The sequence below is a fragment of the Ambystoma mexicanum genome, chromosome 10 (genome assembly GCF_040938575.1).
Source record: "Ambystoma mexicanum isolate Mex_15411 chromosome 10, UKY_AmexF1_1, whole genome shotgun sequence".
NCBI lineage: Eukaryota > Metazoa > Chordata > Amphibia > Caudata > Ambystomatidae > Ambystoma > Ambystoma mexicanum.
Genome location: NC_090932.1, coordinates 367,010,919 through 367,032,636, shown reverse-complemented (window position 1 = coordinate 367,032,636; position 21,718 = coordinate 367,010,919).

Here is a 21,718-nt window from a genome sequence, read left to right as displayed (position 1 = left end):
GGGAGAATATTGTGTGTGGGCAGTTTCCATTAAGGACACTGTACTTTGACACTTGTGTCATGTTTTGGGGATTGCTTTGTTTGCTCTCACATAGCATGACATGCCATGGTGTGTTGGGTGGCGGCGCTGGGGAGGGGTTGGGTGACATGGCACTGTTGTCATGTTGTATTTTGCAAGGGGGTAATGATTTTTGCAGCATAGAAGTGTGTCTTTTGATGACACAGCATTGGTGGTGTTTGTGTAGGTAGGGATGCACACAATGTAACACTTCCAGGTGACCAATCTCAGGCTGGTATGGTTGTGACAGTTGACTGTCCCTTATGTCATCATCATTGATTGTCAGCTGGTATGTGCCAGGGCTGTGTGCACTCCACAGGGGTGTGATTTTAGGTGAAGTAATTAGCCACCAGCTGCGTACGGGCTGCCTCACCCCGTGCCCTTTCCCCTCCCTTGCGCAGCGGGCGTGCATGTGGTTGGGGATGTGAGGGCACCACCATGTCCACAGGCAGGCCCCGGCGTGTTGCAATGTTGTGCGGGACACATGCTGCCACTATGATCCTGGACACTACTGGGGGAGCGTATAACAGCTGTCCGCCAGAACGGTCAAGGGAGCGAAAGCGTGTCTTGAGGACTCTGAAAGTGCGCTCCACTATGCCCCGGGTTGCAATGTGGGCTGTGTTGTATCTTACCTCGGGTGGCATGGTGGGGTTCCAAATTGGCATTATCATGTGGGTACTCAGAGGGTAGGCACTGTCCCCTGGGGAGGTGGTGATGAGTATCATTAGTGGGGTTGTGACATTGCTCAGTATCTGACATGCATGCAGGTGCTGTGGCATTTATACTCACTGAGCAGCCATGTATCGCCATGCCGCCCAGCTTCTAGGTCCCGGTTTAGGGTTGACATTCTGTAAATAAAACTGTCGTGGGTGGACCCTGGATAGTTGGCATATACTGAGCTGAGGATTCCCTTGGCACCACATACTACCTGGACGTTGATGGAATGCCAGTGCTTGCAATTTCTATAGATGTGCTCTGATGCCCTGGGAGGACGTAGAGCCACATGGGTGCAGTCAATGGCACCTAGCACTTTGGGGAAGTGTGCCACCCCATAAAAATCCTGGACGACAGCCTGCCTTTCTGCAGGTGTTCTGGGCAGGTACATGTGCCTGCGGACTGATGGGCGTGCAGTCATGATGGCCAAGACCTGGTGTAGGCAGCGTGACTGCGTGGCCTGTGACACCCTCCCCCCACTATAGCAGTTGTCCGTTGAAATGATCCAGTGGCCAAGAAGTGCAGTACATTGAGGTCCTTATACAGGGGGCTGAGTGCTTGGGAGCACAGGATGGGTGATGTGAGGTCATCCTCCCACTCACTGACCAGGTCGAGTATTATGTGAGGTGGAAACCTGTACCTCCCATACACCTGGTCATCAGGCATCCCAAAAAGGCTGGTTCTGAGTGTAAAAATTCTGGGCCTGACTATCCTCCTCCTCCTCCTGCGGTATCCCACAACCACTGCTGCTAGGAACGGTATATTCATCCTGGCTCTATGCTTGTTTGTTGTTTGCGCGCACTTTTATGCTGCACGGGTCCATGTACGCCTGCTTCCTGCTGGCGTACATGTTTCCTGATTAGCACGTCTTTTTTGGCGCATGCCTTAGCCCCGTTCGATTCCTTGAATACGTGTTTTGAACGTGCGTGTGGGCGTTACGCGCACTTGCCTCCTGTACTTCCCCCGTGACGCCCACATTTTCACGAGTTGTTCCCCATTCCACGTGTTACGCCCCCTGTTCCTCCTACTTTTGTTGTGTGCGCCGCGCTATGTGCGATTTCGCTGTGTGCTTAGCGCACGCTGTTTGGAGGCGTGTGCGCCAGCGTGCGCCACGCAGAATTTTGGCCACATCCTGGGATTTCACAAGTTGTTCCCCATTCCGCGTGTTACGCCCCCTGTTCCTCCTACTTTTGTTGTGTGCCCCGCGCTATGTGCGATTTCGCTGTGTGCTTAGCACACGCTGTTTGGAGGCGTGTGCGCCAGCATGCGCCACGCAGAATTTTGGCCACATCCTGGGATTTCCATGCGCACGGATTTCCATGAATCGCTGTGCGCGGGTTTCGCTGCGATATTCGCACTGGCCCTGCGATTTGCACGCTTTTGCACGCTTGCGCTGAAAATTTAAACACAGGGCCTGCAACAGGACAGGATCAACACACTATGGGGAGTGCTCCGGATGAACCATTCAAAGACAAATTTAATGGCCCAGTCTTAACTCATACTGGGTCCCACTCCGTAGGTTATTAACATCACCACACAGGATGAAATACACAGTGCACTGTATTTTTGATTTAATATAAAAAAAGTTGTAGTTTTATTACATAGGCCATGGGTCCTACGTTTCACAAAATAAAACAAGCCACATACAGACATATATTAATGTGGAGGATGTATATATACATCTAATAGCATTTTTGTGGTTAATTCATAAAAGCTAAAGGTGACACAATCAAATTCTCTAATATGGAGGAGAACGGGCACACATGCTGTCTTCCTGGCCCTATCTGGCTAACAAGTCACAGAAATGCTCCATGAAGCAGTGTCACCTAATTCAAGTTCTAAAATTGATTAAACATGGCGAAATAAATTACGCCTGACCAAAAAACACACATCCCAGGTATGCTTTTGAGTATTTATCCCTTGTGCGGTAAGCTGCAACAGGACATGACAGGGTCACATCAGGTTTTTAGAGGAGACATGGGCCATATGGCACTGTCTTGTCTAAGCTCTTTAACGGCATAATTGACTAAGGGGAAGTGCTGGATACTTTCACAAAGGCAAGAATGATAGTCCTTCCTAAAGAGGGGAGAGATGAGCTGTAATGTGGGTCGCATCGCCCCATTTCACTGCTGAACATAGATGCTAAGGTCTACGCCAGTGTCCTAGTGGAGAGGTTAAACGTGGTCCTGCACAAATGTGTACACAATGAATAGGTGGGCTTTGTCAGAGGTAAGCAGGGTGCAGACAATATCCTCAAAGCCCTGAACCTTACAGCCGGAATTAACAGAGAAGTGGCAGACCCGGTCTTGCTTTCATTCGATGCTGAGAAGTCTTCGACAGGGTCGAGTGGCCGTTTATGGAAGCAGTCCTACGAGAAGTAGGGCTCAGCCCAAGGTGGCTTACAAGAGCAATGGCACTATACCAAACCATCAGAGCTAGGTTTGGAGTTAATGGAGTGCTAAACCCATTTCCCATTAAACAGCGGGACCTGACAGGGATGCCTGTAATTACCATTGGTCTTCGTGCTGGTGCTGGAACCACAGGCTATGGCCAAATGGTCAAAGTGACAGATGCAGGGCATCAGGATGCAGAAAGGGAAAATAAACTGACATTATACGCAGGCAACATATTGGCCTATGTAACCAATCCAGAAACATCAATCCCGACATACTTATCTCACCCATGGCAGTGTATGGAAGACTATCAGGCTTTAAAGTCATGTTGAACAAAACGGTAGCCCTATCCCTGACGGAAACCGTCCCCCAGTTGAACCGGCTGCTATTGAGCCAAGGAGTTCAGACTCAGGCCAATGGCGAACAATATCTGGGGGTAACCATGACTAGGAACCTTGAAAACATGTATGGTGCAAATTATCCACTTTTATGGCATAGGATTAGAAAAGTCTTACAGAACTGATCGAAGATCACCCGCCTCATGTCCATAAAGATGAAAATCCTGCGGAGATTACTATCTCTGTTTCAGGCCCTTCCAATAATCACACCGGCCCCCTTCCAACCTTAAAGTGAAATACATGCTCCTCTCATTATTATGGGCAGGGAAAAGAGCGAGAATAGCCCAGGACACAGTGATCCTGCCTAAGGATGAAGGAGGAGGGGGGGATTTCCCAGATGTCTATGAATATTATAGAGCAGGTCAACTTTGGATGCTGGTGGACCATATAAGGACAATTAAAGAGAAAAAATTGGTAGCCTTATAAAATGACCTCTTCGCTATGGTTTCCCTAGCAGAATGGATATGGGTACCTTATAGGTGTTTAACACATAATAAACGCACACACCCTGTGATAGCGGTGCTGTGGCACCTATGGAGGGCATCACGACATGGCTATCGCCTCTTAGTTGTATACGGCTGCCCCAATTAGGGACAAAATTATAAACCTGTCAAGATTCCAACCTTATTATGAAGCTGGGATGGTAAGGGTGAGACAAGCATGGAAAGATGGGCAATTGGTTCAGAAAATAGAACTAGAGGATGCCCTAAAACAAGGCCCTGTGCCATACTTGGCATATTTGCAACTGAATTCTTCCCTGACTGACCTGCATTGGCAGAACAAAACTGAAACACCCACTGACTCAGCTCGAACAAGTGCTCAACACACACACACAGGAGCGAGAGGCATAATCTCAAGTTTGTACAACTCACTCCTGGCCAGAGACCACATAGCTGCACCAAACACCCAAACACAATGGGCTGACGACCTACGATTACAAGAAGAAGGGGGCCCGTGGTAAATGATGTACCGGGCCGTCTGGTCCGCCTCTATAATGGTACAATACAAAATGCACAACTGCAGGCTCTTCTTTCGATGGCAGCTCGACCATATAGGGGAAACACTGTGGTATATAGTATGCCATTATTGGCATATTTGGTGGGAATGACCTTTAGTGCAAAACTACTGGAAAGAAGTGTTAGCATGGATTGAAGACATAGACGGCATCGAAAGGACGCCATCCCCAATATTAGTATTATTTAGCCTTGAAAATTATGGGGACGAACACATGCAACTATTGGACATGCTAAGAGGTTTTCTTGTAGCTGCAAGAATTTGCCTAGCTATTCACTGGAAGAGAAGCTGCCTCCCGACCCAGAGAGAATGGTTAAGACCAGGGGTGTTGCTATGTCTGGAAACGATCCAGGGCTACGCTAATGTTGGAACTGTCGGGACTGGGGGCTAGCCAACCTTTTGGTTGTAGCTCCAGAGATTCTATCCGGAGCTACAACCAAAAAAACAGGGGCTATAGCCCCCTTAGCCCCCCCTAGCAACACCTCTGGTTAAGACTGTATGACATCGAAAGCCTGACAGCCATACTACTGGAAACACTCAGCCACATTGATATGGAATGGTTTCCCTTTTTAGAATAATACGGTTTGCATGTAAGAGACACTGAGAGAATGACATAGAATTGACACACAGACAATAAACATAAGGAAGGCTCCCTGGGAAGAACTGCCTTGATACAGGACGGATATCCAAGATCACAAAAGACATAAGAAATACACGTACTATGAGAAATCAGTCCTCTACTTGTTCCTGATCAACTGGTCCCCATCCACCAGGGGAGAGTGGGAAGCAGTGGGTGGTAGGAGCAGGGAAGGGGGTAAGTCTGCAATTGAATTGGAAGGCAGGTTACATTATGTTCTAAGATCAAGGGATAGTGATGTTCTAACTACCGCTTGTGATTATGTTATGTTGTAAGGCAATGCCTGGACTATGTTGGTAACCTGTCACTTCCAGAATTAATGTGGTTATGTTGATTTCTCATGTAAAACCTAAAAAAAACTTATTTAAAAAAAAGAAAAATGAACACCATCTGTATCCATGGCACAAATCTTTCCTTCTAACAAAAATTCAATACAAACAAGCTAAACACGATTCACTTTCGAGAATAAAAAATCACAGAATATCTAAAACGCAACAACATGTGCACTTTTTATTTTTACTTTCTATTCCCCTCTGTTAACATGTAAAGCGAAACACAGGTCGAATGAGCTCTTTGAATGATTGGGTTGCTCATAAGACTCCTAATGTAAAGATTTATGCAGCACTCTAGACAGGGGAGGACAACTATACTTTACCATAAAACTCGTAGGTAATCTCACTTAAACAACATGCAGCATTTTGCTATTAGGCACAAGAATTGACATGCGCAGCGCCAATCATTTATGACATCCCTGCACGCTTTCTATTTCTAACAAACACCACATCATTGAAAAGAATACTTTTCTAAATATATATTGAACCCTTTTCCTCCATCACTATGCAGTGAAAAATCTCTCTTCAATTTGGTGTTTCTTTCTCACTCTCAGTAGAGAGTTTGCTTTTCAATCAGTCATTTCACTTTGTTTAACCTGAAAGAGACTTCTCTGCCCAGCACATACCCATAAGTTCATTTATGATTTAGCGCCCCCCTCTGCTTTTGTACAGGGATTGGGTAGAATTTACGTTTTTTAAATTCACCCCTCCAATTTAGGGGATTTTTGGGGTTGGCAAGAACAATGTAGGGATATCCAATTATTTTAAAAGACTATGGGCCTCCTTACGAGTTTGGAGGTAGCCATGCCGTTATTTGCAGCATGGCTGCCTCCAAACTCGGGTCCAGGTTCCTGGAATGAGGAATTACTGGGCCATTCCAACCTTGGCGGACCCGATAATTCCTCATTCAATTTACCCATCCACATTCCCATTTGAGCCCGTAGGGCTCAATGGGAATAGGGAGGGAGCTAACAACGGGCCCGTTGTTAGCTCTCTGGTCCCCTTGCGGGACCCGCAAAGGACGTCTGGTCTGACCAGACGTCCAGAGCGGGTCCCACAAGGGAACCTCGTAATAGGGCGAATGGGTTTAACAGCACCGGCACCATTACCTGCGCCATCAAACCCATTCCGCCAGGGTCCTAATGAGGCCCTATATCATTATCAGCGCTGGGAGAGGGATCAGAGATTACAAACTCCCCTGAGCTCACGCCTCCGTTCTTTGACTATGTGGGAGTTAATGTAATTATTAATTAATAAGATCATGCTAGGGATCTACTTCTGTCTGCCCACCCAATCAATAAGGGTAAGGTATAAATTCAAACAGATCCCCACCAGTGCTTTGTTCTGTCGGACAGGTTTACTCACTGAGAATTTCTCTGGGTTACGTGCTCAGGAAAAGTCATCAAGCTTCCTGGGACATCTCATGGGAAGCATAGGAACGTGATCAGAGTACAAATTCAATTATGGATAGCCTCCAGCCTCAATCCCTCTGTTTGTCTCTCCTCCTGGTGATGGGTGGCCGAGCCTCTGCCTCTCTCCTGGTTTCATCCACCTCCTTCTGTCTCCCATTGCAATTTTTGTTCTCCCCAGCAGTGCTCGCTTTTTCCATTGTGAGTCTATTTTTAAACTCCTAATCACACCACAAAATATTTTAACAATGAGGTGCCAGCCTATTGGCTCATGATTCGGATTGGACATCTTTTGTCCTCCCCTTAAACATAGCTTAGCCCATTTCCTCTGATTGGTATTTAGGCTTCTAGGCTCGATATCTCGGAGTTATGGCTCTACCCATCTGGAATAGCATTTGTGAACAACTTCAGAGATTAAGTTAAAAAATCTTCAACATGACACTTAATTATCGATAAGGTTCCCAAACTATATATTTTTCGATTGGTCTGATCATGTCGGTGGCTAAGCACTATGTCCTGTGCCGGCACGTGTCTGGAGGTGCGAATGGAAGATTTCCATGGTTTATTCAAACAGGATAACACTGAGAATCCTAAGATGTTATAGCCAGAATCAGATTCAATAAGCTACCATCTTCTCAACACTTCACTCCATAACTTTTTCTGAGAAGCTACCATCATATTTTAGCTTACGAAACTGGTTCCCGATGTCGAATTTTGAGGGGAGTTGTAACAATAATTAATGCCACATATACTTTTCACTTCAATTAACTGACATATTTTTGGTTCCTAAGATCTATGTCCAGGCCAGGTTATCCCCTTTGTTGAACCTGCAATAAAGCATTTAACATTCTTCCAATGGCCAGGACCTGAAGATGTGTTCTTGTATTCCTGAACAAAGGGGTATAACTCTGCCCCTTGGAATCATGTGGCAGTCTCTGTAACATGTCAATTGTCATCAACCCGTGGGCCTTACCGTGAATCATTGTCTATTCAGTGTTGTCATTCCATCCCCAATAAAACCTCTTCCCAGGCACAAGGACCGCACGTTACTGGCTCTGCTGAGGCTTCATAACAGTTGATTACCTGTGTCTGCTACATGCATGGAGAGGTGAGCAGCGATTTATCTTTGAATCTGATGTAGGAGAAGGCTTCTTTGGGCTTACATACAGGTTTTTGGTGCTCTGATGAACAAATATGTTTGCTTTAAAGTGTATTTTTATTTCCATTACATGATGCCTGTTTCAATGTCTTGTATCACACGATATGCCTGTTGCTCCTACATCTTCATTCTCGCAGCTTATTTCAAAGAGTTTTTCTGTAGCCAACAGTTTCTTTAATGTGTGCCTTTGAATTCACATCTGCAGTGGAGTTTCATCTGTAGTCTAGCCATTTCCCTCCAAGCTGCAAAATGCACACATTTCTCCCTGGCAAATCTCTCCAACTGTACTCAGGCTTTTGAATACAGGCCACACAGAATTTGTACTTTCCTGAAATCAGCCTTTTTATATTTGGCAGTTGGGAATGAAATGCTGGCCCTTTTGCCTGCCAGTCACCAGTGTGCTTTCATAGTTCTGCACCTTTGGGCCCAACCTGGCCAGGGCCAGTTCACTAATGTACTATGGCTGAATTTACCCCACATGTGAAAGGGGCAGAAGCCAAATATAAGGACAATTTCTGCAGATGGAGCTCTGCTGGTGATAATTCTGCCACGCCTACTGACGATGTGCATCAAATATCTTAGTGGGAATGAGCACAAATCTTTTTTTACAGCACTATGATAACATTATCCTGAATATATGACAGGTTTAGTGAGGTGTCTGATGGATTTTGTCAAAAGGGGATACCTCCTTTTCTTGCGGAATTGTAATATGAGAACGTATTGGACCTTGCTGCTTTTCATGTATGTCTATTGATTGAAATAAAGTGCTCTAATTCTTTTGCTAATTTCTTTTGGTGTAATCTTTTACAACAGAACGCACAAAGAGACCGCCTGCCTTCTTCCAACTGCCATGCTCTACCCTACCCCCTCACCCATACCAATATTGCCTGATCCCAAGCCACTGTCTACATCTTGAAAATAAGCTGAATACATTTGAGTAGTTTTTGGTTGACCAATAGACCCACAGCTTCGGCTTTGTCATTGGCCATACAAACTCTTGCTTCTAGGTGAGCATGGTTTACTAATCCTGCAAAATAATCACACGTACTGCTGCTGCCCTCGGTAATCACAAGTTGCCTGTGCAGATAAATGCAATCAGATTATTACAGTCATAGTCTCCCCTGTTATTCATTTAAAAGGTGTCTGCACCCTCCAAGTATTGTAATAAAATGTGTTACATTTGCATTTCCCATGATGCATCACTTGCATTCCTCATGCGCTGAACACCCGATCCGAGCCCTTGCCACCATCGTCTTTTTATAATAGGTCTGCCGTCTCCCTGAGCCCTTTTCAGATTGAATGCTCTTGCAGCACACGTCATACAGCGGCTTCCTCTCTGTGCTTTGGCAGGCAAGTGTTCAAACGGAATTCTAGAGGAAGCGCCTGCAGCCTCACACAGCACAAAGCATAGGCTGTGTCTGTGTTCTTTATCTTCTTCTCAGCAGATTTAAAGTGCTTGAAGCTTAACATCAAGGCTTCACTGTTTTGTTTATCATGAGACCGCTGCCGCCTATCTCCACCACCCTCCTTTTCCCATGGATTGTAGAGATTAGTCTACATTATTCAAAGTAAGCTTTCCAAATTACCCTGGGGCCGGATTTACAAAGTGTTTTCCAATGGGATTGCGCCATTGGAAAATGGTTTAAGAAATCAGGCTCATGATATCTTTGTTTTACCTCGCAATAAGCATACCAATTTCTGTCCAGGGCAGTGTTGAGGGCCTGCTTCAGAAATGGTTACTAAGGCCTTTTGAAGGTGCTGATTTTCTATTGATCGACGGATGCAGGAAGATGTATGCACATTATTTTGTGAACAATTGAGGCCAAATGCAGCATTTTCAAGGTAGTAGAGAGGGGTTTCCCAAGGAATGGCGACACGGCCCCATGGAGGCAATCTAAAAGGGTTTCTTGTGAAATGGCAACTGAGTCTTTTGGGGTGATTACTTTCAATTGCTGGAGGAATGCATGCATGAAGGATGGCATGTGAGCAGTCAGTTGAGCATGTTAGGGTTGTGTTTACATTTCTGTAAGGCTGCTATAATAATATATGCCTTTCATTCAATTGAAGGTGATTCTTGCAATTTCAGGGTTACTTTCACAATCCTGTTTAGGTTTATCATGGATGGTGCGCAAACCTTTAAGTCCAAACCTAAATATACGGATGCTCATATGGTAGCAAGAGCATCAGAAAGCATTCACACATAAGGTAGTGGCCATAAAGTAGGCAAACAGAGCGTGATGTCTGGAAGGTTTTCAATAAATCAGTCATTTCCCATCTAACCTGCCAGACCATGATTTTGAATCTGCCATGCCAATAAATAAAGGGGAACGACCATATGCAAACCAGGCTTGGTCCCACCTCAAAAGGGGTACTCCAGCACAAAGGTAGAGGTTACATCCCTTCTGCAGCAGACCACAAGCAACACCAGATATGCTTCAGACTCATTGGTTGCCACCAGTGATATGAAGCTTAAGTCTCTAGGCATAGTAAACGTTGTACCCTAGTCTGAGCATACCCGTCCCACTAGGGGTGACTGAGCCAAAACAGAAGGGTGATGGCTGATAGGGATCAGAGGCACATCAAGCTTTGTCCTGCCCCAAAAGGAGCAGTCTAGCAGGAACTAAAAGGCATATGAATGCCACACAATTTATTGTAAAGAGACATCATATTTTATACTACTTTCTTGTGGAACATTATCCTGACTACAAATGTTTCAGGTTGGGATATATCTGTAATGACCTGGAATTCTAAATGGCTATTCTTCCTTGTAGCTGTTCCCCCTAAACTCAGATCCGTTATTAGAACAATTGACACACTATGAGCATTGCAGCGGGGTTATCATTTAAAATGATGTCCTGCCAAGTTTATCTATGACAAATGCCCCTAATTTACCTGTCGGCGTTCTATGTGTTATGTGGTACCATTTGGTGGTATACCATGCCTATATTGTGTGTGTACATGGTAGACCTGAAAGCCAATTGTGCAGTGATCGAAAAATGTGTTGTTTGTGATATCCATGAAGTGTCTTAAAGGAGGTGTGTACGAGTCAAAAGTACTCAAGAGAGTGAAACAGGATGGACTCTATCAAAAGCAAAGTCAAATGTTTTTTTTTATTGTCTCTGGTTGGGCTTATAGAAGTTCTGTTAAAAAATATAATGTGTGAATACGCAGTTTTACATTTTGTTACAAAGTCAAACAAAATGTGCTATCATTGTGTGATCCTGAGATATGCACAATGGGTTTAAACTGTAAATGCAAGCAATGTTTAATCTGTATTTAAAAAAACAAAAATAGAATTAATTGAAACTAATAACAAAACAAAGGACCAGAATTCTCCAAATAAAGATTTTAAATTGTGGTCTGATGATCGCATCAGGGCATACGTTGATCACAACTATTTTGCCGCCAATTTCTAATATATGACCATCCACACCCACACACACACACACATAAAACACACACACACCCACACACAAACACGTACAGTACTTGTAAAGTAATAATTATATGTGTGGTATTTATCTATTCTACATAATTGTTATGATTTTGCTTGGTGCATTGGTATGAGATGGCATGGAACACTGTGAAGGTGCTTGGAATGTTTGCCTATGAGACCAGCTCCAGAGTTCCAGTGCTGTCAGTTGAGCCTGGGTGATGGGACCCCGCGGTTTCTGTATGCTTAAGAGCTTATGTAACATGTAATAAATAACTTACTAAGTAACCATAAGATGACTACAGAAGTAGCTTTGTAACAATAATGCAGCCTGCCATTTTAGCCATGCAGAGCAGCACAATGTAGTCTTGTATCTGACTCTGTTGGCCATCAGCAAATGCTTTCCTGAGACACATTAAAATAGTGTTAAGGAGTTTGCTGAATATGGAGACAAGAAAAGGCTATTTGGGTTGTAGAACACTAGAACACAGTGGTTTGTTGGTTGACAAAAGGTGGACGTAATTCAGGACCCTGAAGAGGGAGACTATAATTGAAACTGCTAGGGGTAGGAAGGGATAATGACACAAAGGCTTAGGTTCTGCTGGATTATGGTCCTCGCAGGTATTCCACTCTCCACACCTGAGCCGGGGAAAATAAACTAAGCATGAAATGAGCAGTTCATAAAGGTGGAAATAAAAGCCTCTACTGTTTGTATGTTTTCTGTAAACTTCAATAAAAAATTAATAATTAAAAAAAAAGCCTCTAATAACAGTTCACAAAAAAGTTATCTCTCTTGGCTGTTTAAGACATAGTGGATAAAGCAATCCTAAGGTTTTGATGACAAACTCCAAAAAAATCACATCAAAGGATTGTGAGCAAAGAAAGAAGTATCTTATGTAGTCTTTGTTTTCAGCTCATCCTGGTCCCACTTTAATGCCCAATTGATTAGCCACGTCTTTGTCTTCGAGTTGCAGGCTTTTCAGGGTTTCCAAACCATTTTCTGATGATTATTAAGTTTGCCTCGAATAGTCATTGCCACCTGTGTATTTTCCCCAACAAAGGACTGCTCTCATAGGGCCTCAAGTATGTGCTTGGTGGAAGACTCTATATCAGCTGACCATTTCTTGGTCCCAGGCATTTTCCTCACCTGGCTCCGGGAGTAGTGTCCCTGACCCTTGTTCAGTTTGCACAATGTATTCTTCCTCTGCCATGGACCAACCTGATATGCTTGGAACTCCCTCATTTCAGTAGATAGACTGAATGACTGTTATCCTCCAACCACCTCAGCCCTGGCAGTTATTTCTTCCTTTCTAGCATCCCTTTGTCTTCCTCCCCAGATGGTAATGGTTCTCTCCTTCTCCCACCTCCTTCAATCCTCCCCTCCCGATGATAACTTTGATATAACTCCCTCCAGATGACGTGCCCCACTCCTCCAACCTCTGCAATATAACTCACAATAGATAGTACAACTCTCTCCTCCAATCTCTTCAATATAGCTCCCTCTAGCTGTCATAGGTGTCTCCTCCAGCCTGATCAACATAACACTCTCCAAATAATATAACTATCTCCTCAAACCTCCTCAAAATAAAATCCTGATGGAATCTCATTCCCTCCTTTGAAACTTCACCATTCACCCTACAGCTATCACCTTCCAGCTCCCCCTCAAACAACCTCTCACTCACCCATGTTCTCCTAACACCTTCCTCCAACTGCTTCATGAATACTTCACAGCTTCTAAATAAGCAAGCTGACTTTTATAGTTTGGTATCTCGCCCACTTTGGGTGGTTGTTCCAGGCATGGGTTGCACCTGTGTAAATCTGTTCACTCATTGGGTCATCTCTTTGGCCTTGTGGGCTGAAATGGGGCTGCATGAGTATATTTGGAGGCCTATCAGTATCCGGAATTCTACAACTGCATTAACCATGTATATGTGTACCTTAGTCTTGCTAACATTGCCTGGGTTAAGCTGGGTACCTCTGTTGTTACAACATGTACATTTAAACCCTGGGAACACTTTGGTAAGCAGGGAAGGCTCTTTGTTGTACACGTGAAGCTATGATCACAGAGAAATTGTAAATCTTCAATCCCTGCAATGCTAGCAGGAGAATGAGATCTGTGTTTGCTTACATTTTCCCTCATGATGGTAGCACACATATGTTTCATTGTGTTAATCTAGTGTGACTTTGTATCAACACGACTCCAATAGTGTGCATGTGTTTGCCACATTATCAAAAAACTGCAACTCTATTTCATTGAAGGAAGTGGCATTAATCGCTATGCTGGGTGTTAATATTTTGCTAGTGGCCTGGATTCGCTCCCTAGAAGTCTCCATAAACTGTGTAGAAACCTCTTCAAGGGGTTTGTCGATAATCCCCTTAGCATGGATGCAGTTGGGGCATGTGTGAGTGTTCCTGTGACTGCCGACTGCCTTAGTGCGGGGACCGAGTTGGGTTAGTCTAGGGATGCCCTGTATACCTCAAGCACTGCCAGCATTTACTAGCTCAGGGTGTTCCCCAACTTCTTTGACCACCACACTGTCAGTCCCAAAGTTTAGGCTGGAGGATTCACCATAATAGACAGTAGCAATCCATCTAGCACATAACCATCAATGCACAATTCACACCAGACACATGTTCCTACTCTGCACCCAGTTACACATGTCAACACCAGTTGCATTCTAAATACATCAATAGTGCCAACATTTTAATACGTTTTTCTGCAATTTACTTGAACCACCATAAGAATATCCCATATAAAGAAGAGCATGCACCTACTGGTGCACACCACACCTGCACCCATGGAACTCTTCACTTGCTACTTCCCGCTCACCTGTGCTCAGACTGAACTACCGTCTATGCAAACTACCAACTGCCCGAAGCCAACAAGGCTTTCCTCAATAAAATCATAGACCCCAACCCAACTAACATCATCCTCTGAGACCTAACCTGCCATTGACACAAGACACTATGAAAGCAAGAGAGGCATTGCTTGACTCCATGTACATCAAGTAACACATCACAGAACCAATCAACACCAAAGAAAGCACACTCAAACTGGTATTCAGCAACTCTCCAGTCTTTGTATGTTTTCTCCCCCACTACCTTTAGACTTGGTAGACCTCTCAGCCATATCCATTTTGCTGCACCACATACCTCTGCCCCATTGGCACCAACACAAACTGAACAAGGCACACATAACTTTTTCAAGAACAATTGCATGGATACACTGGCAGGAAACCTCATTACTTTGGTTTCCATGTGCGCTTCCTTGAAAAATGTTAACACTCTACTCAGCAAAACAAAAGGGGTGATGACTGGAAGGTTTAGAATTAATCTTAACCTCTGGCATTGCTCTGGGCAACCATCTAGAAAATTGTTTTTCACCTGCAAAGCCATTACAAAAGGGGAAAGACCATATGCAAATCTGGCCTGCTCCCACCCCAAAAGAGGCAGTCCAACCCAAACTGCTTGGTCGCATCCCTTCTGCACGAGACCACAAGCATCACCAAAAATGTTTTGGCCTCATTGTTATCCTCCATCCACCTCAGCTCTGGGAGTAGTTTGAGTTTCGAGGCCCAGCAGGAACAAAAGGGGTGATGTCTGGAATGTTCAGAATTAATCATAACCCCTGGCATTGCTCTGAGCAACCTTCCAGACCATCGTTCTTTCCCTACTAAGCCATTGCAAAAGGAGTAAGACCATATGCAAATTGACTTAGTCCCAGCCCAAAAGGGGCAGTCCAGCCCAAACTGCTTGGTTACATCATCTTCTGCACGAGACCACAAGCTTCCCCAAACATGTTTCGGCCTCATTGGGCCTCATCATTGAGGAGTAGCTTGGGTCTCTAGGCCCAGCAGGCACGGAACTCACATCTTGGTATACCTGTCCTACTCCTGGTGACTATTGCAAAACAAAAGGGGTGATGTCTGGAAGGTTTAGAATTAGTCTTAACTCAGCGCACTCCGCCACACACTAAAATAGACGACCAACATCCATGCACCAATGAACTGCAACTCAGCAAGCATAAGCCCTTCATACCTTGGTACACAACGGAACACATGAAGAGCAAGCACACCATGCACAGAAAAGAATGGTTCCAGAAAAAATCTCACCAACTAGAAAGCCTCATCACTTTGCGATCCCACTGATCAGCACAGAAAACTATCATCACCACAGAAATATCAAACTACTACGCAACAACCATAATTGAAGCATCCAACAAGAGTCGAGTGACCCCCAAGCCAAAAACAGTGCATCAACCTGCGTCGAGACCCTTCAATACCACAATCAACTAACAAATGCAACAACAGCAACAGCTTTTTCACAGACCAGATTGACAAAAGAGGACAACACATTGGCAGTTCCAAACAAACCACAGACATCTCACCCATTCATATTAAGACTGGCTGAATTCTACACTATTACCTTTTTGCAGCCCTCAAACCCACCAATTTCAAATACCAGATTCTCTCTCCCCCTTTGTGAACCATCCAATTGCATTAGAACATGACTCAGAGCAATCTCCTACAGGACTACCAATGCAGTTTGCAACCATGATGCAGTATAGAGACTGCAAAAATCCAAATTATTGATGATGCATAACACAGCCTGGACAAAGGGGACCCCTAGTTACTCGTCTTTCACAGCATCACTGCTGTCTTTGATACTATTGACCATGAAGCCTTCCTCAGCATATTCATTACACCCATGGGCTTCGACTGAGCAGTTCTGCAGTGGGTCACCTAAACAGACACAATCTCATCCGGGTGGACCCCCACAGATCCCCAACAGATGCTAGCACTACCCATCCACCCACAAGGTGCTTCCCGTCCCTTGCCATCTTCAACATCTAAATGGAACTTCTGGAGGAACTCTTTGCCAATACATCAAAATACACAAATACGCAGCTGACACACAGCTTTATATAAAGATCAATTGCAACAATGACATTGATGGACTCAAGCACTGTCTGTCCCTCATCCAAGCATAGATGTCAGTCACTTATGTTATGGTATAGAAATGTATTGAATGCAAACATTCACCACAAGGGCATCTTGGCACTTAAAAACGGAACGGGCAAGCCCCAAAGAATGAAAAAAAAATTCATCCTAAAACAAGAAAACTTTCAACATTAATCAAAATAAGAAATGATCTTCAGTAGCCCACCGAAGGGGGGGGCTTAAACCATAGCTGGGCAGAAGCCACATAAAAGGACTGACCCCCAAATACGTAAATAAAAAAACAAAGCACAACATTAAGGGAAGCAGTTGCAGAGCTTAGAGAGCAAGGAAACCCCAAACCCAGGAAACCCCATCGAGCATGCAGTATCAGGTAATATTGTCCCAGTACATATGGTCGCCATAAATAATGTTGCTGGGAAAAGGTTGTGGTGACATTATGTATAGGAACATATTTATGGGGCCAAGGGGAGCAAGGGTTGCGCAGGTGTACCCCAGCCCCCCTTGAAAAATAAAAAGGGTTTGTGTGTTGCAGGGGTGTCCCCCTGCATGTTAAATGTGATAATGTCGGTGCAAAAAACAGCCATTTTTGGTGGCTTTTTTGTGTGGCGACATTTTTGCCGGGACATTATTACATGGAACATATGGCGCTCAATAATTCTGACATCAGTTGTGCCCCAATGCAAAATCTCTCAGACTTACTATCAACGGTGCCCTCTCATTCAAAGTACACTTTTCCAGGACGGCCCAAGCAGCATTGTACCAGCGTGCACTCTTCTGCAAAGTCAAGTCAACCATCCCTGCCCAGAGTTTTCCAAACAGATGCCCAGACATTAGTCATCTTCCACCTGGAAGGTGACAATGCCCTACTCTCTAGAGTACCAGATGCCACGTTTGTCTCTCTGCAAGACGTCAGAATCCTGCAGCATGATTCATCCCAGTACTAAGAAAATTCAACAACTTCACCTCCAAAAAGGAAGGAATTACAATGCATACCGCTCCAAACACAGATCATTTTCAAGACTCTCTGCACCCACTCTTCTGGAACCCACCATCTCCCAGCCAGTGCACCTCAAGAAGCCAAACATCACCATGCTGGGAATAATTAACTTCTAGAGGGGGAAACATGGAAATAGGTATTCCACCACTATGCAACGTGACTCTGTGCTAGGTAAAACTTTCATAGTAATGATAAATCTTCCTGGCCTGAGTCAGCCCCAGAATGTTTTGCTTTACTGGTGGATTATCTTTCCTTATACCTTAGTGAGGGGGAACCTTTTTCCACACTCACACAGTCTGTTACTCTTTTTATGGGTGTCATTATTTAGACTCTCCAAAGTATCTTTTTAATGTTATCCTCTATGACAGCTTTTGCCACATACTGCCTATTGTTGCTGGGTTGCCCTTTGGGGTCCCTTTTTAACTTTCTCCGGCTAACCTTGAGAGAACTACAGTTCCTTAAGGTAGAAAGGATCTTTGGAGCCCTTTTACATTTTATTTGGTGAAATCATAACACCCCACCTTATGTGTATCCCCTTTCACACTAAAACTGTAACAATTCTGTTACAGGGACAAGCTCAGCTTGAATGGTTGGTGGCAGTGATACCTTTTATTAATTTGGTGCACCTTTACCGTGGGCTTTGTACACATACTGGGTAAAGGCACCCAAGAGTGCTAATTTTTCTAAAATGGCCCAGGTCTTGTTTTTTCACCATGTTAGTGTTCCTTGTCCTTTCTTGGTCCTTCCCCTGACATCCAGGGTGGGAAATTCCTTTGTGTGATCTTATCTTCGGCAGGGAGTCCCATGGACCCCCTACCCAGGCTCCAGTCTGTCTGTGAACACAGGAAGCAAGGGAGGAGTCCATAACTCCACATCCCTTTCTCTTCCTCCTTCCCTGAATGGGGACAAATCCCAGTGGGGGGCTGGCTATCCTGAATGGACAACCAGATTGCCCCTTGTAACATGCAGGTAGAGAATGCAGACGCTATGCTGTAGTTCCTGTTAAATTCTCTAAACCTGGAAACTGAAGACAAGTCAACCACTGGAACCAAAACTGAAGAGGATGATGAAAGAAAAGTTTAAAAGTGACTTACTTGCAAAAGAAGTTGGTTGGTAACTGTAACTCTGAGAGTGAACAGTTCCGAAAGTTATTACTCACCTTAGAAATGTTCTACCATTCTGAAAAGTAGATATACGGTCATTTTACTCACCTGTGAATTGGTTGAGCCTCTTCCCAAAATTAATACTGTTGGTTTCACTTCACTATTCCTGTTAGGATATATGCAGGAGTGTCCCCCAACTGGGTCTTGCTTCGCCTGACTTGCTGTTAGCATGTCCAGAATAGGTCTGCATTAGGTTTTACCTACCTAGAATAACCTTGAGTCATTTATAAAGAGTAACACTGGGTTTTACTTTTGCTGTTCTGTTTTAGATATACACAAAAACAGTCTTCGGTGTATACCTGCCCCAAGTTGCTGATAGCTCCTTAAAAAAGTATATAGGGTTTACTTACCTTGAGTAAGCTGTGTGCCATTCGAAAATAAGTTACAAGAGTTACTGCTTATCTCAATCTGTGTTTCACTGATCTCAAAAGCACCTGTAATTGAATATTACATCCTCAGGTTTTCCTCACCTGGAATAACTGCGTTATCACAAAAGTAGTAATAGGTTTTTACTGTACGTAGAATAAGTGTTCCACTATTCACAAAATGTATATAGTCCAGTTGACTTATTGTGTGATTTCATGCTGAGCATCATGGTACAACTGTTAGGGTCTACTACTCTGGTATTACTGAATGTAATCTGAAAGTAACTATTGGTTTTACTCCCCAAGAATAGGTGTGTCCTATACTGAATGTGTTTAAAAAGGTGTGACTGCCCTAGAACTACTGTTAGGTGTTCCAAATAAGGTTATATTCTTTGGTCTGTGTACCTTCAAGCATTGTTTTGTGTTTGTTTTTATAATGTGTTTATGACTTTGACCAGTACTTACCCCAAGACTTCACTTGGCATAATTGTATTTAAAATAAACCTATATTTTGTATAATACTTCTGATTGTCCGTGTTTCTATTGATTCATTTGTGTGTTATAGAGTCTTTGTACCTGTCTACAGCCCTCTCTCCCTCTGAAGATAAGCCTGGCTGCTCGGACTATGCTACCATGCACTCAGGTAGCACAGCCTTATACTAAGAGTGGATTCTTCTACTGTCACAGTTGAATGGTTTTGATGAAGTTTGGTAGAACTTCAGAAAAACTGTCCTAACACTGTAAAAAGTTACCAATGCAAGTAAGACTAGCCCCCTTCTGCCCTAAAATTCAGGAAGGACCTGAAGAACCTACTCTACGAAGAACATCTCGACAATTACTGATCACTGCACTGAACCCCATTTCCCCCCTCTGCCTCCTGCTGCCCTTCCCATCCCAGCGCATCTGTCAAGCCAGCACCCTACTTGTAACCCCCCTGGGTGCATCCCATTTGTACAGAGCTCTGTTGCTTCGCAGCTAGGTTTGCACTTTATAAATCCCCATATATATATGCATACATACATAAAAACAATTTATACATACAAATATAAGCCTTTTTATTTATTAACGTGAAGACAGCCTTATAGAAGATATGTTTACTTAAAAATGCCAAATAGAAATAACGCATGCACTCGTTTTATCCTCACTGGAATCAGCTTGTAAGTTCTGCCGCAGTCGTCGACAAAAAGTTCTTTATCTGGTTCTGCATTGAAATACTGAATTTTAAATAACAAGGACGAAAATGTTTTTTCAAATCGAATTTTCAAAATGCCTTTTTGTTTTTTTGCACTTTTTTTATTTTAAATGTGGAAGGTCCCCCAAAGCAAACCCACCCCACATGTCCCCTGCCTTCATGCATTCCCTTACCCTACCCCCTTACCCAACCCGCTATCTATTTTCTTGGAAAAAAGTGCCAAAAGAAATTCAAGAAATTCAATCAAAAAACTTCATCGCATTTTCGGCCTGTTGTTTTTGTATCCATTTTTTGAGGCACTACCCTTTGTTTACCATATTTTGAGGATAATCATTAGTGTGCAGACATCTTTCTGTTGGCACCCTTTGCCTCTCCCTTGCTAGCACAAACATCATGATGACACATTCAAACTCAGAGATCAAAAATTAACTTTGTAGTTCACTCCTTCATTTTTGGGAACATCAAGGAAAAATATGGATCAGGAAAAGCATCCTATTAAGCAAACAAAAGGGTGTTCAGTTTATATTTAACATGCATCATTCCTCCATGCACCCCTCAAGTGAAATAAATCACAGTCAAAAGGCTTTGGTCACCATTTCTCAAGAAGATCCCATAGCGCCTTGGACATACACTTATATGCATATGGAGATGTAGCAATAGCATACAATTCTTCATTTTAAACACTGACTTTGAAAGAGGTAGAATACACTCAATGACCCTTGGGAGAAGGAGGGTAAAAGAATGAAGGCATCAGCCTCACACTGAACGACAAATCAAACCTTAAGGTCCAGCTTCAAGCTCTTGCAATGAGCTGACAAGGAGATAAAGGCTACACATACAGCCTGTGCTTCAGGTTGCAGGCGCATTCCTTCAGGTTTCCATGATAGCCCATGCCTGTGTAAGCATGTAGAAAAAGCTTTAACCCAGGCTGTCACCCACATTACCAGCAGGAGCCTAATCACCATTCTCAACCGGCCAATCACTAAATGTGGGCGTTAGATCCCATTAAACGACTTTGACTGATACCAGTGATGGTGATTTCTACACTCTGTGCATTATCTGTAATGTAGGATCTGGATACTTTTACCACTTTGGCATAGATGTGAAATATTCTTAAAGGAATAGTGCGCTCAAAAATGTTATTGTCCCGAGCGTTAGTCTTAAGCAAACTGTGAACGATCGTAGAAACATTTCCTATGCACCTTACCATAGTTTTCCTCTCTTTTACACAAGCAAAATCAGGCAGCGGGGACAGCCATCTTGTGCAAATCTTATCCGTTTATCCACTGCCTTAAATTCAAGTGCCCCTGCGGCATTAAATCATATCTCCCACCCCTGAAGCTGACATTACTTTTCCTAGCGATATTCTATACCTATTTTCATGACGTTAGTGGGCAGCGTAGATAAACGTGCCCAGTCATCACCTACGTCTTAACGTTAATTGATGCACAACCCGGAATATCAACACACACATTCTCTCACAACATAGCACGT